Source organism: Bos indicus x Bos taurus, chromosome 17, assembly GCF_003369695.1.
Source record: "Bos indicus x Bos taurus breed Angus x Brahman F1 hybrid chromosome 17, Bos_hybrid_MaternalHap_v2.0, whole genome shotgun sequence".
Taxonomy (NCBI): Eukaryota; Metazoa; Chordata; class Mammalia; order Artiodactyla; family Bovidae; genus Bos; species Bos indicus x Bos taurus.
Window position 1 is genome coordinate 59,348,607 of NC_040092.1, and position 21,839 is coordinate 59,370,445.

At 42.5% G+C, this 21,839-nt stretch overlaps 1 protein-coding gene across 1 annotated transcript in view; it reads right to left on the reverse strand.

Moving 5' to 3' along the window:
* Positions 1-430: 430 nt before the first annotated feature.
* The window catches only part of ANAPC10 (anaphase promoting complex subunit 10), a 164,978-nt gene continuing 143,569 nt past the window's right edge, over positions 431-21,839 (reverse strand). The window contains exon 6 of the transcript XR_003515290.1: positions 431-1,873. The gene's annotated coding sequence lies outside the window, so the exon portion shown is untranslated. The remainder of the gene's footprint in view (positions 1,874-21,839) is intronic.

Genomic DNA, 21,839 nt, shown 5'->3' on the forward strand with positions numbered 1-21,839 from the left:
TTTGGAGAAGGGAATGGCTACCCACTCCAGTATCCTTGCCTGGAGAATTCCATGGACAGAGGGTCACAGAGTCAGACATGACTGAGTGTCTTCAAACAAGCTTACTTTACATAGACGGTAGCTGCTGTTATCAATATCTTTATTATGATTATTCATTGGTGCAGATATTCTGTTTCTTAATATGCAAAAAAAACATGCCTTTAACTCTTTATTTAGGCTCTGGAACCATCAGAGTCTCTCTGATCTAGGATGACTGCATTAGTTAGCTTCTTTGCTTAAACAAGGAACTTCAGGAATTCCCTGGTGGTCCAGTGGTTAGGACTCTGTGCTTCCACTGCAGGGGGCACAGGGTTCGATCCCTGGTTGGGGAACTAAGACTCCACAAGCTGTGCAACTCGACCGAAAAAAAAGAAAGAAACTCAATTGATAATAGCTTTCAAAACAATGGTTTATTTTTTCATTGACATTTCTCGGGAACTCCAGGTCCACCGCAGCTGTGTTTTTAGCAGAGGGTAGGCAATGGCCCTGCTCCACGTGTCTTCACATTCGGGAACCCAGATTAAAGAAGCAGCCCCTTACATCAGAAATGCCAGCCTCACAGCAGAAGGGAAAGAAGTTCAGAATAAAACACACAAGGGCTCTCAAGCCTTCTGCTCAAACATGACGTAGAGGATGCCCACTCACATCCTATTGGCTGAAGAATTCCCGTTGCTAAGCTCAATGTCAATGAGATAAAGTGGAGACTGAACACACAAGTGGATAATGGCCAGACCTATGCAATAAAACCCTGACCTCCAACCTCGGCAGCAACTGGCCCAGGAAGCCAAACCACAACATCTGTAGCAGTCAGCTCCACATGGTCAGCGCTTGGTCAATGACTGCCAGATTTTTTTGCCCCTGCTTCCAACTCAGGATTGACCAGAGAAGCCAAATATCCTCCCAAACCAATCACACAACATTCCCCGTTTCCAGCGAGCCTGCCTCCAGGGTCTCCATGCCAACAACCTCAATCAGTATACCTGAAGCCTTCCTTTTCTTTCACTGTAAAATAGCTCTCCTGCTCCCTTGCCTGCCTTTGACTCTCTGCCAAAGGCAAGTGATGGAGGCTGACTGCCTTGCTATGCAACAGCCTCTGAATAAATAGCCTCTGTTTGTTCTCCTTTGGGTGGTCTTTGCTTCTTTCCACAAAGTACACCCTTCCTATGGTGGCAGGGAGGATGGGGAGGGTTCCTGCAAATCACATGGCAATGAGTGAGGATGAACGAATCATCTTCTTTAAGGAAAAGGGAGAGTAATTAGAGAGGGGACAATGCCACAGGCTACCTTAGTCCACCCTCTGGATCATGGAGAGTTGCGCTCATCCTCCGCACATGTGCGCAATTCCATCCAATCACGCTCCAAAGTCCAGGCTCTCCTAATTGTCTCTATTCCATATCTGGGTAGGTCTAGTCTCTGTTCAGAGACATGGACTAAACCACAAGTTACAAACACAAGACACAGTAGTATCTCAGAAACATGATAACAGTAAGAAACACCCTTCAGAAAGAAAGGGAGATACGTACTGGTCACTTACCGATAACAATGCTAACCTCCGGGCAAAATGTTGCAAAGGCCTCCTCCTCAGTGGAGAGTAAGTGCTCCTGGATCCAGCACTAGTTCTACTTCCTACAAGTCATTCTCTCCATGGCTCTTGCCTCTGCCCTCCCAGAGGACCTTCTTTTGTTATTATCCTCCCCGACCTCATCTGCAGAGGCCACTGGACAGTATCCCCTCCTTTGTGGCCGAGCACTGCTAAGGACACTTGCTGAAACGGTGAAGAAGACTTTATTCAGGACCACTTCGATTGTTGCTGAGACTCCTGATGTCGAGACTCCTGAAATAGGGGAGAGAAATTGGGCTCAGTTTGCAGATAGCAAGCACAAGTAGGGATTTACGGTCAATAAGCAGAATGAGGGGGTCAGTGGGTGGAAAATTACTAAGAGGAAGACATCAAGGCGAGAGGTACTTGCAAAAACAAGGTAACATGGTTCTTGCTGAAGGCAAGCCAGGGTGATCAGATATCAAGGGTGGGAGACGAGGGATTGTTTGACCCAGATACTGAGGGGGATTCCTCCCAGAAATGGGAGGAATTCTCGATAGAGTGGAGGTGGGAAGGGGAACTAGTCAAAAAGAGGGCTGCTGAGGGTCTTTGTCAGCATCCTTCTCAGCCTGCTTTCTGCCTGTAGATATTCAGGGACCCAAAGGTTTGCTTTTATGTTTTGAACAGTCTTTTCTTTTTTTCTTCTAATTCAAGCTGGTAGCTCTTTTGACGATCTCTTGCTCTCTCTCCCCGCCCCCCCCCCTCACACCGCACATACACAAAATACTCTTGGCTTTATACCTATTTGATTCCAGTTAGAGCCCTGTGCCACACCCACGGTTTTTTTTCAAGACAGTCCTCTGCGCCTTCCCTTATAGGTAGTTCAAGATTGTTGGTCTTTTATCAGATAGGCCTGCCCTTCTCTCTTTTCTCTGATCCACTCTGTCCAGTTGAGACAATTTCTTTGCAGGAAGGGGATGCCATAATATATTTAGAGATTTTAACAAGGGATGTGGTCATCATGACCTTTGACCAAGATTAAGTTGTAACTGACTGCTGTTACTCCCAGAACTCAGAGCATTTCTGCTGCTGCTGCTAGGTCACTTCAGTCGTGCCCGACTCTGTGCGACCCCATAGACGGCAGCCCACCAGGCTCCCCCGTCCCTAGGATTCTCCAGGCAAGAACACTGGAGTGGGTTGCCATTTCCTTCTCCAATGCATGAAAGTGAAAAGTGAAAGTGAAGTCGCTCAGTCGTGTCCGACTCTTAGCGACCCCATGGACTGCAGCCTACCAGGCTCCTCTGTCCATGGGATTTTCTAGGCAAGAGTACTGGAGTGGGGTGCCATTGCCTTCTCCGCAAAGCATTTCTAAACTTTATCTTTTACTGGTTGATGGAAGAAATGGTTATATATTTCAACCCTGCAAATCTCAACACTTCTAAATTCTCTTTTCCCTCTCATCCCAGCTTACATAATTCTTTTCTGAGTTCACTACTTTCCAGTTACTTGCCTAATCTAATCTATCTAATAGTAATTACGGCACTTCAGGGACATTCTGTTTTACAACATCTTAACCAAAAGTCATGGGTACATTCAGTGTATTTCTGTCTTCAAATGATCGTGGATGGACAATACACCAAATAATCACCATTCCATATCATATTGGGTAGGCCAATCAATTCGTTCAGGTTTTCCCATATGATGTGACAGAAAAGCCCAAAAGAACATTTTGGCCAATCCAGGAGATTGCCATTCTCCCCCATCTTTAATTAAAGTTTTCTTGCCATATACTGACCAAAAGCCAATGCCACTTCTTGTAAGATTTTCGTTAGGACAGCTTTGCTATAATAACAAATGATCCATCAAATCTCTGTGATGTATCAAATAAAGGCTTTTTTTGGGCACTAGTGTTACATGTAGGCTGCTGGTAGGTTGCATGTCTGCTCCACAGGACTTCTCATTCTCAGATTCAGGCTAGGGAAGCAGCCCTTATAAAGGATATGTCATCCTCAGTGGCAAAGGGAAGTAAATCGGTGGCATAGGTAAGACTGAGTTATAAATATAAATGCCAACTATTTATATCTGAGCACATCTGCTCAGATATGATTGGCCAAAGTAAGCCACATGGCCAAACCCAATACCAATGGGACAAGGAAGAATACTTCTTTTTTTTTTAATTAATTAATTTTTTTGGCTGCATGGGGTCTTTGTTGCTTTGTGTGGGCTTTCTCTAGCTGCAGACTGGGGGCTATTCTTTGTTGTGGGGCTCCAGCTTCTCATTGCCGTGGCTTCTCTTATTGTGGAGCATGGGCTCTTGGCTCTTGGATTTCAGTAGTTGTGGCTCAGGGGCTTAGTTGCTTCTCCATGTGTGGAATTTTCTGGGACCAGGGATCGAGCCCGTATCCCCTGTATTGGCAGGCAGATTCTTACCCACTGTGACACCAGGGAAGCCTGGAAGAATACTTCTTAACCAGTGGGAAATGCAGGGTAAAAATGTACAATCTTCTCATAAGGAAAGGAGACTAAGTAATTGGAGAAATATTAAATAATAAAATTGACCACATTGGTAAAGAATAGAATTTTTGAGAACTGTGCCTTTTCTCAAAGCAAAAGAATTAATGAAAGAGTTATAAAAAAAATCATCACTAACATTGTGATAAGGAGAAGAATGCTTATGTATTTACTTATTTGGCTACACCAGCTCTTAGTCGCGGCATATGCAATCTAGTTCCCTAACCAGAGATCGAACATGGGCCCTCTGCAGCAGGAGGACAGAACCTCAGCCACTGGGCTACCAGGGAAGTCCTTCCTTTTGCTCTTGATTGCTTTGTTTTCTCTTCTTCTCTAGTCATCCATAAAGTGTAATATGTTGTATGGAATAAAAGAAAAACTGTTCCCCATCAACTCTGTGCATTTTGCATTCCTAAGACAACCAGACCAGGCGGACACTCAGTGGCAACGGAAAGGTAAGATTATAGAGTCCACATTTCAGGGACATAAGCCTATTTCTTCTTCCTGCAACTGATTAACTTTCATCAGCAGACTAGGCCAGTTCCTGGAAGGGCATGCACAGAGCAAGCCCATGGCCACCCTTCCAAAATAAGAGTTCTCAAAGTACAAACGTAACCTACCTACACATCAGCAGCCACATGCCCATCGCCCTCTATGTTAGTCTTTCCCTAGGGTCCAATCTGGGGGGCAGACTCAGCTTTCTTGAACAGGGCAGCTGTTCGTTTATATGTGCCTTTGTGCCAAAGAAGGAAGAAAGGTGTCTTCTCAAGGTGGACCAATTAGAAAAAGCACCATTAAAAAAAAAAAAAAGTCCCTCATTCCCATCTGGCGAATTAGTAAAAGATGCCCCTGTGGGAGAGCCCATGGCTTCACTGAAGAAAGTACCTTTGTGGGATGAAAAAAAATGCACCCCTGGCTCCCGGCAAACGCAGCGCTCAGCCAGGGTTCCGGCTTGGCAAGTGCAACGTGGCTTTGACAGCAGCCCCCACTCACCTCCTGGACCAGGCGCCTTTGTTCAAGCGCACAAGAACACAATTATGAGTGACAGCCCTGCATTTGACATTAAGCATGGGATGCAAAACCCTCATGTAAAACTTGTCCAAATGAATATTTTCCCCCAATAAATTTCATTCTCAGCTGCTGCAGACCAGCGTTGAGTGGTTTAATTAAACTCCCCACTGACATGAGCTGGTCACTTGCATCCATTCTCTATTGAGAAAGGAGCCTTAGGTAACTTAGTGGTGCGGGCACAATAAGACCTTTCTCTTCCATGGAGGTAATATGTCATGTTTAGTGCCCTCTAATGGAGTTATTTATGCGCTTCCTTAATGCAGAAACAAGCTGGTGAGCTGGGGAGTTTAGGTTTTCTTTTTTTCCCCTCTCTTTCATTATCGTTTTGCATTTTCTTCCCCTTTCTGGTTCGATCCTCCACATTCAGCTCTTCCCCCTTTTCTTGCCAATTGCCAGTAACAGTATACTTGAAAATGTTCACAGGATTTTCTCCAGACACCTGCTGTCAAGGACCACGTGTAGGCCTGTCCAGTAAACTGCCTCTCATTAGAGAGATTTGCCATATGCTATTATAAAGAAGTCATTCTTCAGCCACTTTGCTTCACACAGCATCATTCTCAGTGCTGCAAATGTACAGATTATTTCATGTTTCACAACACTCACAAATGGAGTTTTAACAACAAATGATCAACAAACTCAGACTATTTACTTTTGGGAGAAGCCAGTGTCAAAGCATTGCAGCGGCCTGAACTGCAACGTGAGTTCTAATTTTTCACATTTGAACAGTATCCACTCTAGCGATGTGTGTGTTCAAAGTGCAGAAAGAGTGGCTGGTGACTTGTTTTTCTTAAAATATACCTCCGCACAGTAGAAGCAGTCATGAATAATCTAGGGCCACTCATCAGGAGCCACACAAAGTACGTAAAATGGAAAATAAAAGTAAATAAATCAATGTTTTAAAAAGCTGCTTGGTTCTCAGATTTATCAGTGTAATGTGAAAATTTATTTTTTAAATAATATCTTTTGGGGGAAAACTTTGTTAACATTCAAGAAATTCATCTATTCATCAAGCAGATGAGAATCACTGTGCTTGGTTATTTCAGTGTCACCAAACTGAGTTTCTATAGCTTTAATAAGATCGTTATGTATTCGAGCTGCACTGTGATCCTCTTGAGGATTCAAAGAGCAAGTTATGTAGAGATGTGTGCTCCCCAGGCCTTGTCCTTCTCAACTTTATTTGGTGTGAAGATAAAAAAAAAAAGAAGGATGTTTTCAATTATTAGTGACAGAGATCTCAAACCAGACTAGGCAGAATACTACAGAATAGAAATTAGTTCACATATTAAAAGGCCCAGAAGTCAGGAGGGTTGTGAGATTGGTTAAGTCAGTGGCTAATGATATTATCAGTTCACTCCATCTCTCCACTGTTGTTGGCTTTATTCTCAAGCTGGTTGCAAGATGATTTTGGCAGTTTCGGAGCTTGCGTCCTCAAATTACAGATGACAGACTTTTCTGTCCTGTGGATCTCTCCTAGGAGTAAGAAAATGTGTCCAAGAGGCTCCCCTGGGAGCTTCTATATCTCATTTCTGAGTCACCACTGGCCAAAGGAATGGGATTACCCTTCAGTGGACTAGACTCACTGTTGGAGCTGGGGAGGCATCAGTTATCCCCAAACATGTAGCTCCATGGTATCCGGATAATACTTTCACAAAATTGCACTTTGATAGAAAAGAAGGAAGAACATGGATGCTGAATAAGGAACCAATACAATCCTCTCCGATAGCTAACTCTGCAAATAGCTTAATTAATCTTAGTAAAAGTGCCTCCAACACTACAACTGAAATCTTGATTATAAAAACAAAAAGCTCCATCTTCTCAAGAGACTGTCTCGTTTCTTCATGAGGTTTAATATTAAGAAGAAAAAGAAAAAAGAAAAGTCCTATACATTCTTGGGGATGTACTTTTGGAACCCATCAACCTCAAAACTAAGAAATTTCTCACTATCTTTACAGTAGATACTTGGGCTCCTTTTAATTGCTAGGTACTCACCATAGAGAAAACCAAGTGGATTTATGGTCAATATGAAGACACTGAGAGTCTAAAAAATTGTGAATCTTCTCAAAAGATAAGGGAAACATTTCCAGCTTATTATTATACATGATTTTTTCGGACCCTATATTTACAAATCCACAAACTTTTGGATCAATGTGCAAGTATTCTACAAGTTTTTAAAATAGTCTGGGGACTTTCCTCGTGGTCCAGTGGTTAAGACTCTGTGCTCCCAATGCAGGGGGCCCGGGTTCAATCCCTCGTCAGGGAATTAGGTCCCACATGCTGCAACTAAAGATCCCACATACTGTAACAAAGATCAAAGACCCTGAGTGCTACAACTAAGACCAAGCACAGCCAAGTAAATAAATAAATATTTTTTTAAAATAGTCTAACATCTTGCTTCTCAAAATATATCCCTTGGACCAGTAGCATCAGTCATCTGGGAGCCTGTTTGAAATGCAAAAATCTCAGGCCCATCCCCAATCCTACAGAATCCACATTCTAACAAGATTCCCGGGAGATTCGTAAGCACATTAAAGTTTGAGAAGCACTAACCTCGGGCTGGGCCTGGAGTGGAAGTTACAGTATGTCGCTCTACTAGTGTAAAAGGGGTTTTGTTGAGAGAATTTCCTTTAAGGATCTTTTATTCCTAAAGGAGATTAAAGTACTATATGTAGATGGGGGCCCAGATTTGAAGGCTTGAGACAAACCCTCCCTTAGAGGGAAAAATGCAAGACAGTCCAAAAAGGAGATAGAGGTGTTGAAAAGGGCAGAAGAAAAACAAGAATATTTACGGATATCAAGGGAAGAGAATGCTTCAAGACAGACTGCACTGAAAATTATAGAGAAGTCAAGAAGGGGACACTGAGAACTGATGATTAGATGATTATTTGTGACTATAAGAATGCAACACTGTAGAGTGGCGGGACAGGAATTGGACGTTATGGAGACAAACCAGGCAAAGTAACAGCAATGAAGAGGCAGTTGCTTAGCTCCAGAATCAGATTGTCCAGGTTTGAATATGGATTTCAACCTTTAAAAATGGCAACTTTGGGCATATTGTTTAATCCTTCTGTCCCAATAAAATAAGGATGATAGGGACTTCTCTGGTGGGTCCGAGGTTAAGAACCCACCTTCCACTGCAGGGGGTTCCGGTTTGATTTCTGCTCGGGGAACTAAAATCCCACATGCTGTCAAGGGGCAACTGTCTGTGCTACAACTACTGAACCCAGGCCCTGGGGCCCTCATGCCATAGTTCGAGAGAAGCCTGTGTGCTGCAACCAAGATCCTGCACACACAACTAACACCCAGTACAGCCCAAAATAAAAAGAGGGCAAAAATGTTCTTAAATACTTGTGTGTGAAAGTCGCTCTGGCATGTCCGACTCTTTGTGACCCCATGGACTGCAGCACGTCAGGTTTCCCTCTCCTTCACCATCTCCCAGAGCTTGCTTAGACTCATGGCCATTGAGTCAGTGGTGCCATCCAACCTCCTCACCCTCTGTCATCCCCTTCTCCTCTTGCCTTCAATCTTTCCCAGCATCAGGGTGCTTGCCAGGCTCCTCCATCCATGGAATTCTCCAGGCAAGACTACTAGAGTGGGTAGCCATTCCCTACTCCAGGGGATCTTCCCAACCCAGGGATCGAACCCAGGTCTCCCACACTGCAGGCGGATTCTTTACCCTCTGAGTCACCAGAGAAGCCCAAGAATACTGCGCTACCGGAGAAGCCCGTTAAAAAAAAATAAGGATAATGTAAAAATGTCTACATCTTAAGTTGCTATAAAGACAAGAGTAAAGACCTTGTCACAGAGTAAGTGTTCAATAAATATTAGCTATTACTAAAATTATGAAAAAAAATAAAGTTTGAGAAGTACTACTATAAGGCTCCTAGTGCCTAGAGGACACAAACACAGAATGTGAAATCTAGCAACTACAATGTACTGAAATCCACATCATTTCAGCTTTCAATTTGAGGGACCAAGAAATGAATATCGTGGACTCAGACAACAAACTCTTGTTCATTTCTAATCTCTGTTCCATTAATCCAAGTATCAAGATTCCATTTAAAGTCATGGACTTATAAACAGGCCAGAAAAAATGTCTGATCCTTTCTTCTGATCATATGAAAGTCTAGACATTTGGACATGGGTTTAATAGTATACTGTGGGAAGACTCAAGATCAGAACTTGCTTGGAGTCATTTATATAAATGCTGGCACTATTTCCACCAAAATAGGGACTCAGGGCAATATGGAGGCCAACGCATGGCTGGTGCCCAGTAAATAGCCCCCTGTTAATTTTTTAAAATGATAATAAGGCTAAAGTTACAGACTGAAGTTTGTTCCTATGGTTTGATCATTTGGACAAGTACAGTATGTTCAGTTCAGAGGCTTATCTACCCCACAGTTAGCACACTCCCCTTCTTGGCATTTCTCTCATTTCCTCGAAAAGCCTTTTCTAGAGAAACTTTAGATCAGAAGCCAAAGAAAATGCAGCTCAATTTGCCCTGCTCCCCATGGAGCTCCCAATGACTGAAGGCTTTCATTCCCTTCTCTCCCACATTAATCCTGGCTGTGCCTTAGCCACCGGTGTTGCCCTAGGTTTCACGGTGAGAAAGCAGTGGATTTGCTGGGCTGGTCTAGATGAAGTTAGCAGGCTGCTGCTTCATTTTCATGGGCATTTGTTTTGCTTTTCCTTTATAAATTTTTAAAAAATAATTGTATTTGTGTATTTATTTTGGGGCTGTGCTGGGTCTTCATTGCTGTGTGGATTTTCCTCTAATTGTGGAGAGCGGGGTTACCCTTTAGTTGTGGTGCGCAGGCTTCTCGTTGCCATTGCTTCTCTTGGGGAGCACGGGCTCCAGGGCACGGGGGCTCAGTAGTTGTGACTCATGAGCTCTAGAGCTCAGGCTCAGTTGTTGTGGCACATGGGCTTAGTTGCTCCGCAGCACATAGAATCTTCCCCCATCAGGGATCGAACCCGTGTCTCCTGCATTGGCAGGTGGATTCTTTACCACTGAGCTACTAGAAAGCCCTGCTTTTCTTTTTTTGATGCTCTAATTGTTTTGTTTCACTGCACCCTCTTGATGAAAAATATAACAAAATGTGCATAAAGATATGGTCAAGTCTACAAGTGTAAGATCCACGAACGTATCATCCCCCACTTCTCACCCTCTTTCGCCCCTTTGTCCCTCATCTGTTCTTTGTCAACGTTTCCTCCCACATCATGTCATTTTAGAATATTTCACTTCTCTCCTATCTTCCGGCCTATCCCTACTGCGGGTCCTCTGAACATATGACCCTGTCTGCTGCTTCACCCTCAGACATCTGAGGCTGCTAGGTGAGAATTCTTTGGGTTCTGACCACCCACTCCAATTTCTACACATCCTTATTTCACTTCCTTCCTCCAGTCTCTTTGTATCCTATTTTCGGACACTTCCTCCTACCTCTATTCTTGACCCCTTCTGTAGTCGGCTGTATGACAGTCACCTAAAAAGAAATTTCATGTCCTACTCTGTGGAAGTGTACATGTTATCTTATTTGAAAAAAAAAAAGGGGGGGGGTCTTTAAAGATCTAATTAGGTTAGGATCTTGAGACAAGGAGATCATTCTGGATGATCCAAGGTGCCCCGAAATTCAATAACAAGTGTCCTTGTAGGATGTGTAACAAACAGAAGAGGAGAAGACACAAACGCATAGAGGAGATAGTGATGTGAAGATGCTGCTGCTGCTGCTGCTGTCGCTGCTGCTGCTAAGTTGCTTCAGTCATGTCTGACTCTGTGCGACCCCATGGATGGCAGCCCACCAGACTCCCCCATCCCTGGGATTCTCCAGGCAAGAACACTGGAGTGGGTTGCCATTTCCTTCTCCAATGCATGAAAGTGAAAAGTGAAAGTGAAGTTGCTCAGTCATGTCCGACTCTTAGCGACCCCATGGACTGCAGCCTACCAGACTCCTCTGTCCATGGGATTTTCCAGGCAAGAGTACTGGAGTGGGGTGCCATTGCCTGCTGGTAAAGACTAAAGGGATGAGGCCACAGTCAAGGAGTGCCAAGGAAAGCCAGCCATCTCCAGAAGCTACAAGACGCAAGGTAGGGGGACTTCTCTGGTGCTACAGTGGATAAGAATCCACCTGCCACCGCAGGGAACATGGGTTTGACCCCTGGTTCAGGAAGATCCTTCAATGCCGTGGAGCAACTAAGCCCATGTGCCACAACTACTGAGCCTACTCTCTAGAGCTCACAAGCCACAGCTATGGAGTCCAGGCACCTACAGCCTGTGCTCTGCACCAAGAAAAAGCCACCAAAACGAGAAGCCCACCCAGGGCACATCCAAAAGGAAGAGACAGGAAGTATGAAAAGGGTAAAGTCAAGAGGGATTGTTATGACGATTCCTTGTGGGTTGGCCTGCTCCTGTATCTTGGGAGTGTCTGTTTAATAAAAAATTTGTCTACTTAAGCTGTAACTTGTCTGCTGTTTTAAACCCTTTTAGTCCGTTGTTCCAAATTTTTGTTGCACTGAGACAAGAACCGAGGGAGAGAAATAAACTGACCTGACACTTAACCAGGAAAATAATTTCCCCCTCTTGGGCCCAGATTGGGCAGCTTTGCTAGCAGTGCCTTTCAGATTGGAGGATGTTTTCATGCAGAGTTCCTCATCTCTGACAGACTGAGACAGGCCTGAGACCTGGGTGGGACCCTTTGCTGCAGTACTGCAAACCTTGCACTTAGACACACCTCTCCTTGAGATACAAAATTCAAAGAAACCATATGGGACTAAAAATAAATGTGTGCATGCACTGGGGCAGTCCTGTACCAAAAGATAAAAAATGACAAAAAATAAAATAAAAAACCATTTCTGCCATTTCTGAAGAGCTAGGAGCAAAACACTGGGTGTTAGGAGCAAAAGTAGGGTACTGCACATGCCCCCCTGAACTGAACATCACAAAAGAGGTGGGCAAACCACCTAAGCCACCTCTCCAGACCAACCTCTGGTCACACCCCTACCCTCACCCCATATAAGGAATGAGCTCGCTGCCCCTACCCTGCTGGAGAGCAAGCAAGGGAACACGTTACTTATTTTCACTCTCTCCTGCAGTTGGCACAGGGGCCCCAATAAAGCCTTGCTTGAATCATTCATCTGGCCTCTAGTGAATTTCTATGGATTGGGGATGGCCAAGGACCCTAGTCAGTATCAAGACCACTGAATACTTGGTGCTCACTGGGGGGTTCCATATGGTCTCTAAGACTTGGGGAATACGAGGAAGATGCAAACATGCAGCTAATTCTCCTGCTGAGCCATGAGTAAAAGCAACCTGGTTTGGTTCATAGTTTCCTTCTCAGCTGCATTTACAGGAGTGTGGCCAGACAGCCTAGCAGTGGCATTAGTCGCTGTCACTTTAGAGATTGTTTGGCCTCACGATAATTATTTGCCTAGACAGGGAAGGAAATGGCCATGATACTGAATTTAAAAAGTTTGGCATTGGGTTAGCAGAGGCTGGAATTGGAAATGTTTGGGCAGAGTATCCATCTGAGGGCCTCAATGGGAGGCTGGCCAAGAGCAGAGGTAGCAGAACTTAGAGATCACCGGGTACTTCAGTCACTGAGGAAGACGCCCATTCTTTGTCTCAAAATCCACACTTCCTGCTGCCCCAGTGCAGGCTCTTGTGATGGAACAAGGTGTACCATTTGTGTTGGCAAAGGCAAACACCCAGGATAGACCAGCAGATAAACAAAAATGATCTCCCTCTTGTGTTAAGTTAAGGCACTATTTGCCAACCCCCACCAAAACCCCAGAATCATTCTAAACTCTTATTTTCTCTCTTCACCTCCCACATCACATTGATGACCCAGTTCTGTCGATTCTAGCTCTGTAACATGTCCCACATATGGCCCTTCCTCTTTTTATTTTTGCCACCTGGCACGTGAGATCTTCCTCTACCAGGGATCGAACCAGTGCCCCTGTAGTGGAAGCACGGAGCCCTAACCACTGGACCTCCAGGGAAGTCTGATATCTTTATCCTCCATTTTATGGCTTTAGTTCAAGCTGTCATCACTTTGTACCAGACTCTTTGTACCATTACTCTCCTCAAGTCTTGCTTTCTTCCATTCATTACCCGCTTTGCTATGAAACTGATCACATCAGCCCCACACCTAAAACTCTTTGGGGATTCCTATCTGTGAGACAAACCCTGTGCTGAAATATGCCAGATGAAGCCCAATACAATCTAGCTTCTGCCTATCTCTCATCTTACGCCTTTCCCCTCCTACTGTACCACCAAGGACTCCAAGATTGAAACATCTCCAAACTCCCAACTGTGTAAACTGTACACAATTCAATCATAGCTTTGATAGACTTTATTATATTTGTTTTCATGTTTATTCCCCCGTTCCCCCAGCACTAGATTACTAAATCATTAAAGAAAGAATCTCTCTTCTTTCAGTACCTTGCACAGTGCTGAACACAGAGGAAGCACTCAAAAGAAAAAAAAAAAAAAGGAAACTACTTGCTAAATATGTCAACGAATGAAGGGATAAAAATGTGAATCCTCTTTACTGTCTTAGAGCCATGCCGGGCATGCTGGAGTGAACCTGGCACCTCTTCCTAATGCATCAAATTTACACAATGGGAAGTCATTTTAAACATTTTACATTAAAGTAAGCAAGGACTTGTTATGAATCGTAGTATAAACATTAATTAATATTGGAGGTAAAGTATTCAAAGAAAATTTGAATATGATTTGGACCAGTTTGGGCTGGACTTTCTCAGGACAGATGAATTCAGAGTTCATGGTCAGGTACCACTGAGGGAACTTTAGTGTAAAATTTCAGAAGTCATGTTAGAGGATTGTATGCATTGTAAGTAATAAAATGGAACTCATGATATAGATAATACTACCAAGTTCAGAAAGTCAGTGATGACAATTCAGAGAACCAAGTTTGTTTAGGGGGACTCCAGTATTGCCTGCATTCTTGCTTCTAAGCTGTAGATAATCATCATACGAACTAAGGAAAAAGTTGAGCCCTAAAGTTTCTGAAAAGCCTAAGTTGAAACAGATTAAGTAAAATTTTAAAATAGTTGAGCATGTCTGTATGACACAAACTACTTTTAAGAAACTGGGAATCTGCAAAAGAGAAGGGCATCACCTCAGCCAGAAAGATGAAGGTCTGGATTTGTATCCAAAATAGACTCCAATAGACTCCAAGACAGTTCTTTACACCAGGCTTCCCTGGTGGCTCAGATGGTAAACAATCTGCCTGCAATGCAGGTGACTTGGGTTTGATCCCTGGGTCAGAAAGATCCCCTAGAGAAGGGAATGGCTACCAACTTCAGTATTCTTGCCTGGAGAATTCATGGACAGAGGAGCCTGGCAGGCTATAGTCCATGGGGGTCTTAAAGAGTCTGACAGACTGAGTGACTAACACTTTCACTTTTCACTTTTTTCATGTATATATACACACACACACACACACACACACACAAACATATTCACCATAGAATTCTTTTAACTATAAAATTCTATGGCATTTAATGTATAGCTCGAATTACAACCATATGATCCCCTAACTTTTCCTAAATACTAACATTTTTATATCCCTGATTTCAGACCAAGTTCAGAAAGTCAGTGATGACAATTCAGAGAACCAAGTTTGTTTCGGGGACTCCATCGTTGCCTGAATTCTTGCTTCTAAGCTGTAGATAATCATCATACAAACTAAGGAAAAAGTTGAGCCCTAAAGTTTCTGAAAAGCCTAAGTTGAAACAGATTAAGTAAAATTTTAAAATAGTTGAGCATGTCTGTATGACACAAAATACTTTTAAGAAAAAAAATTTTTAAGGTTCATCTATTGCAGAATCTTTTTTTAAAGTTCTTTTTGCTATAAGAAAAAATTATCCAAACAAGTTTAGCTCCATGAGATCAATTGTATATTCTCTCCCTGCTAGCTTAGAATCCATTCAGAGATCAATTTATACATGAGTGGATGTGTGTATATATTTTGTGTGTGTGTCAGTATTTATGAATATCTAGCAAGTAACATTGCTGCTTTATGACACTTCTTCAACCATTAGTAAATAACTAAGTGGCCACAAGAGTTCAAAAACAAAACCAATCCAAAAACAGAGGGTGGAGGCAGCTGAAAAATGTTAAGTTGCTCAGAAGACTATCTTGAGTTGATGCAAGAGGAAAATCTGAGAACATTTTCTTAAAAAGAAAAAAATGAAAGGAAGCAGAGCATGCAACTTCAGTGCTCAACTTGTGCCTAATCTCTTTGTGTGGGATTTTTTCATTCCAACATGTACCTCCCAGGACAAGCACAACAGCAGTCCCTAAATCATGTTCATCTTCTGAAGATGATATGTAATAAACACAGCCTTCCTTAAGGAGCCATGTGGGTCAGGGCAAAACACAGTGTGTATCACCCATCTTGCAGATCTGAAATGTTTATACAGATAATATCTAGCGGAAATTGACACTGACGGCCACCTTGCTGAAGAAAAGAAAGGATGCAGATGGAACCAAAGAACACGTGACTTGAGGAATCTGGAAGGAATAAAGGGACCCTCTATAACTGCTGCATGCTGTATAGATTTTATGTGTGGTTTATTCCCCTTTTCACTGGGTAGCAAGCACCTACTTTGCCCACTGAGAAAATTCTGGTGCCAGGCCCTCACGGCATCAATATATGAACCCACCAAATGTCAAGTTCCTGTCAGAGCAATGTACAAAACATATTTTGTGGCAAATATGGCATGTGAAGGGCCCCTCAGATTTCTCTTCCTATTCCGTTCAACGTGTTGGGTGATACAATCTCGTAGAATCAGGGTACTTTTCCTGGCAATCCAGTGGTTAAGACTCCACACTGCCAATGCAGGGGGCATGGGTTTCATTCCTGGTCAAGGAACTAAGATCCCACATGCCACACAGCGTGGCCAAAAATGAAAATAATTTTAAAAGTGCTGTTGTTGCGACCCCATGGACGGTAGCCCGCCAGGCTCCTTTGTCCATAGGATTCTCCAGGTAAGAATCCTGGAGTGGGTTGCCATTCTGTTCTCCAGGGGATCTTCCCAACCCAGGGGTCAAACCCTAGTCTCCTGCATTGCAGGCAGATTCTTTACCGTCTGAGCCACCAGGGAAACCTTCTTTTTATCTTTGTTAATGCTTTTCCAAGTATTTCAGAGCCAAAAAGAAGGGAACAAAACTTTGACTACTGTGCTTTCCCTTAGAGGAGAGACACAGCACTGATAGAAACCTCCATTCCCAGCCACTAGGCGTTTAGAGCAGCCCTTCTGTAGTCACTGGAAATCCTCTCCATGTGGCTGAATTTGAAGCTTGAAGGTGTAAGTGCTGGAGAAAACGCAGCTCTTTTCTCAATAAAATGACCTGTTATTCTGTGTAAAGAAAGGAGGTGTTTCTCTGAGACCACCGTTACACCTGCTATGCGTTACTGAAATACAAGCCATCCCCCCGCCCCTCCCCCACCCCTCCACTACTCACACCTGGGCACTGGCTAGTGAAAGCACATTGGCTTGCGTGTGGGGGAAGGGTTTAAAACAAAACCATCTTCGTTCCTGAATAAATAATTCTTGCCAATATCTATGGTTTACTGTGGATAATTGAATTTGGGTCTAATTCTATGCTCAAAGTATCCAAACACTTGCACTTTAATTGACACACACCAAAAACAAAAATTTTTTTTAAGATATTTGGCAAGGCATTTTGTTTTTAACATTAGTGCAATGCAGCCTAACAGTGTTCTTACTGTAGTCCTGCCCGAAAGTGATCACTTTTCTGTACTTTTCCTATGACAAATTTATTTTCCCTATATGCTTTTGTTGGCTAGCAGCTCTGGCATGACTTGACTGACAATGAGCCAGAAGATCTGAGTTTGAGGGAAATGCACGGCTCTCAAGGTTTGGCACATGGTAGATAAGTGCAGAGCAAATGCTCCGCATTCAAGCAGAGCCTGTGCGTTGGCCTCATCAGCCCACCAAGGACAACACAGACATTAGTTAGAAAATAATATAATACTCCTTAACCTTCAGGACAGGAATCCAGTAAAATAAAATTTAAAAAATTAGCTTTTCAATGTTAAAACAATTGGACAATTGCTAAAGCTTCCATGAGCTTTATTAACTAAGCAACAGGTCATTATGTCACGAGTTTTATTGACTTCACATGATTGCTGTCCTATCCGAGAGTTGACAAAGGTACCTTCTGATGATTTGCCTTCTTTCTGTAAAGTAGGAGGGGATCAGCTCAGAATGAGGATCCAAGTGGCAAGGGATGAAAGGGCATCCTACACCATCAGTTATGAAGGTATTTTAATAGCAAATTCATCAAAGAATTTATGTAACAAATGTAATCTGCAGTGGCAATCTGATTAAGCAGAGAATTAGCATTTGAAATTCATCTTTTAATCTAATTATATATCTCTAGCGTTTAATTATAAGGAATGCACAAAAGACTTCAGTACTACACAATCAATGATATCAAAGATATATTACCTAGAGAAAAGATCCAAAGATTTCCAGTTCAATTGACAAAAGTGTGCATGGGCATGCACACCTCTACTCATGAAATGTTTCTTTTCACTTTTTGCTTGTTTGTTGTTTTTATTCCCACTCTAATGAAAAGTTGTCTTCATCAGAATCCAAATAGTTTCATGTAATAGGTGAATGTGATTAAGTCTATCACTAAATCAGTAAGGAAGGCAATGATTTATAAAACATTTCTGGACCACAGCTGTCTGAGAACTGCTAAATGCTAAAAGTTCTTCCTATAAAAACAAAAATACACACCAAATTTTAACACAACTTCAGAGCATTCATAGGCCTCCATGTTGCATCAGTTAGCTATTACCGACTGTGTAACACACCAACCTAAAAGTAATAGCTTAAGACCACACAATTTACCTGAAACTTCTTTGATGACAGTTTAGGCTGGATTCAGCTGAGTGATTTCTCTAGTCTTACATGGGTTCCCCTCTACCACTCTGGTGAGCCGTAGGTCAATGATGGGTGGTCGCTTATGCTTCTGGGCGCTGGCTCTTAGAGGCAAGGACACCTCGGCCCCATTTCATACAGTTTATCATCCTCAGGCAAGCTGCTTGGACTTATTCTCATAGTGGAGACAGGTGTCCAAGAGAGAGTTGAAATAATGAAGGCCTAATTTCATAACTGTTGCTACTGCTTCATTCTTTTGATCAAAGCAAGTCACAAAACCATCCCAGATTCAGGGGACTGAAGTAAGATGTTATAAAACCATATTGCAAAGGGTATCATTACAAAAAGGGATAGAGAATTGAGACCAATTTTTTCATCAATTTATCACACCAATCATGAATATAGGTTAATAATTTTCTTCAACAAAAATGAAATAATAGGGGTTAAAAGAAAAAGCAAGAGAATATTTTTACTGTGACATACGAGTGCACAAACTAACAACTGACATTCCAAACAATGAAGTCCAGAGCCAACAGAAGACCGTTTTTTAGGGACAAGCAAGAAAACATCAATGCTTTTCCTTTCTGAAAGATAATATTTTAGAAAATAAATATACTCCACATAGCTTTAAGTTCTCATTTTGGCATCAAAATAGGATACCGTGGATTTTGCATATATTTAGTAGGGTAAACTTAGCAATATTGATGGACTAGAGGAGGAAAGTGATACAGCTCAGTTCAGTCGCTTCTGTCGTCCCCTTCTCCTCCTGCCCTTCAATCTTTCCCAGCATCAGGGTCTCTTCTAATGACTCAGTCCCTTGCATCAGGTGGCCAAAGTACTGGAGTTTCAGCTTCAGCATCAGTCCTTCCAATGAATATTTAGGACTGATCTCCTTTAGGATGGACTGGTTGGATCTCCTTGCGGTCCCAGGGACTCTCAAGAGTCTTCTCCAACACCACAGTTCAAAAGCATCCATTCTTCAGCACTCAGCTTTCTTTATAGTACAACTCTCACATCCATACATGACTACTGGAAAAACCATAGCTTTGACTAGACAGACCTTTGTTGACAAAATAATGTCTCTGCTTTTTAATATGCTGTCTAGGTTGGTCATAACTTTTCTTCCAAGGAGCAAGTGTCTTTTGAATTCATGGCTACAGTCACCATCTGCAGTGATTTTGGAACCCCAAAACAATAGTTTGTTACTGTTTCCATTATTTCCCCATCTATTTGCCATGAAGTGATGGGACCGGAAGCCATGATCTTAGTTTTCTGAATGTTGAGTTTTAAGCCAACTTTTTCACTCTGCTCTTTCACTATCATCAAGAGGCTCTTTAGTTCTTCTTCACTTTCTGCCATAAGGGTGGTGTCGTCTGCATATCTGAAGCGATTGATATTTCTCCTGGCAATCTTGATTCCAGCTGGTGCTTCATCCAGCCCAGCATTTCTCATGATGTACTCTGCATAGAAGTTAAATAAGCAGGGTGACAATACACAGCCTTGACGTACTCCTTTTCCTATTTGGAACCAGTCTGTTGTTCCATGTCCAGTTCTAAATGTTGCTTCTTGATCCTGCATAAAGATTTCTCAGGAGGCAGGTCAGGTGGTCTGGTATTCCATCTCTTTCAGAATTTTCCACAGTTTATTGTGATCCAGACAGGCAAAGGCTTTGGCAGAGTCAATACAGCAGAAGTAGATGTTTTCCTGGAACTCTCTTGCTTTTTCGATGATCCAATGGATGTGGGCAATGTGATCTCTGGTTCGTTGGCCTTTTCTAAATCCAGCTTGAACATCTGGAAGTTCACAGTTCACGTACTGTTGAAGCCTGGTTTGGAGAATTTTGAGCATTACTTTGCTAGCGTGTGAGATGAGTGCAACTGTGCGGTAGTTTGAACATTCTTTGGCATTGCCTTTCTTTGGGATTGGAATGAAAACTGACCTTTTCCAGTCCTGTGGCCACTGCTGAGCTTTCCAAATTTGCTGGCATATTGAGTGCAGCATCATCATTTAGGATTTGAAATAGCTCAACTAGAATTCCATCACTTCTACTAGCTTTGTTTGTAGTGATGCTTCCTAAGGCCCACTTGACTTCACATTCCAGGATGTCTGGCTCTAGATGAGTGATCACACCATTGTGATTATCTGTGTCATGAAGATCTTGTTTGTATAGTTCTTCTGTGTATTCTTGCCACTTCTTCTTAATATCTTCTGCTTCTGTTAGGTCCACACCATTTCTGTCCTTTATCGAGCCCATCTTTGCGTGAAATGTCCCCTTGGTATCTCTAATTTTCCTGAAGAGATATCTAATCTTTCCCATTCTATTGCTTTCCTCTATTTCTTAGCACTGATCACCAAGGAAGGCTTTCTTATCTCTCCTTGTTATTCTTTGGAACTCTCCATTCAAATGGGTATATCTTTCCTTTTCCCCTTTGCCTTTCACTTCCCTTCTTTTGACAGCTATTTGTAAGGCCTCCTCAGACAACCATTTTGCCTTTTTGCATTTCTTTTTCTTGGGAATGGTCTTGATCCCTGCCTCCTGTACAATGTCATGAACCTCTGTCCATAGTTCATCAGGCACTCTATCAGATCTAATCTTTTGAATCTATTTCTCACTTCCACTGTATGATTGTAAGGGATTTGATTTAGGTCATACCTGATGGTCTAGTGGCTTTCCCTACTTTCTTTCATTTTAGTCTGAATTTGGCAATAAGGAGTTCATGGTCTGAACCACAGTCAGCTCCTGGTCTTGTTTTTGCTTACTGTATAGAGCTTCTCCATTTTTGGCTGCAAAGAATAAAAGCAATCCGATTTCAGTGTCAACCATCTGGTGATGTCCATGTGTAGAGTCTTGTGTTGTTGGAAGAGGGTGTTTGCTATGACTAGTGTGTTCTCTTGGCAAAACTCTGTTAGCCTTTGCCCTGCTTCATTCTGTACTCCAACGCCAAATTTGCCTGTTACTCCAGGTATCTCTTGACTTCCTACTTTTGCATTCCAGTCCCCTATCATGAAAAGGACATCTTTTTGGGGTGTTAGTTCTAGAAGGTCTTGTAGGTCTTCATAGAACCATTCAACTTCAGCCTCTTCAGCATTACTGGTCAGGGCATAGACTTGGATTACTGCGATACTGAATGGTTTGCTTTGGAAACAAACAGAGATCATTCTGTCGTTTCTGAGACTGCATCCAAGTACTGCATTTTGGACTCTTTTGTTGACTATGATGGCTACTCCACTTCTTTTAAGGGATTCTTGTACACAGTAGTAGATATAATGGTCATCTGAGTTAAATTCACCCATTCCAGTCCATTTTCGTTCACTTTTTCCTAAAATGTCAATGTTCACTTTTCCTATCTCCTGCTTGACCACTTCCAATTTGCCTTGATTCATGAACCTAACATTCCAGTTTCCTATGCAATACTGCTCTTTACAGCATCAAATTTTACTAAATGTTATTCTAAATGTTTGTGTCAGTTTTTATGCCCAACTCTATGGAAGTCGTACAGGAATTTACATTTTTCCATGGAAGTCATTTCTCGGGATCCTATAGTAAATAACAAAAACATTTCCTACTAAGCCAAAATCCTAGAAAGCAGTATTTCTACAAAGCACAGGAAAACCTTAGGACAACAAAAATTCCAAACAGGGAATATTGAACTCATAACATACTCTGAGTCTGTGATAGTTGATCCAGTGATTGCTATAGCATCGTCAGAAAGTCAGTTGTCGGGGCTTCCCTGGTGGCTCTGTA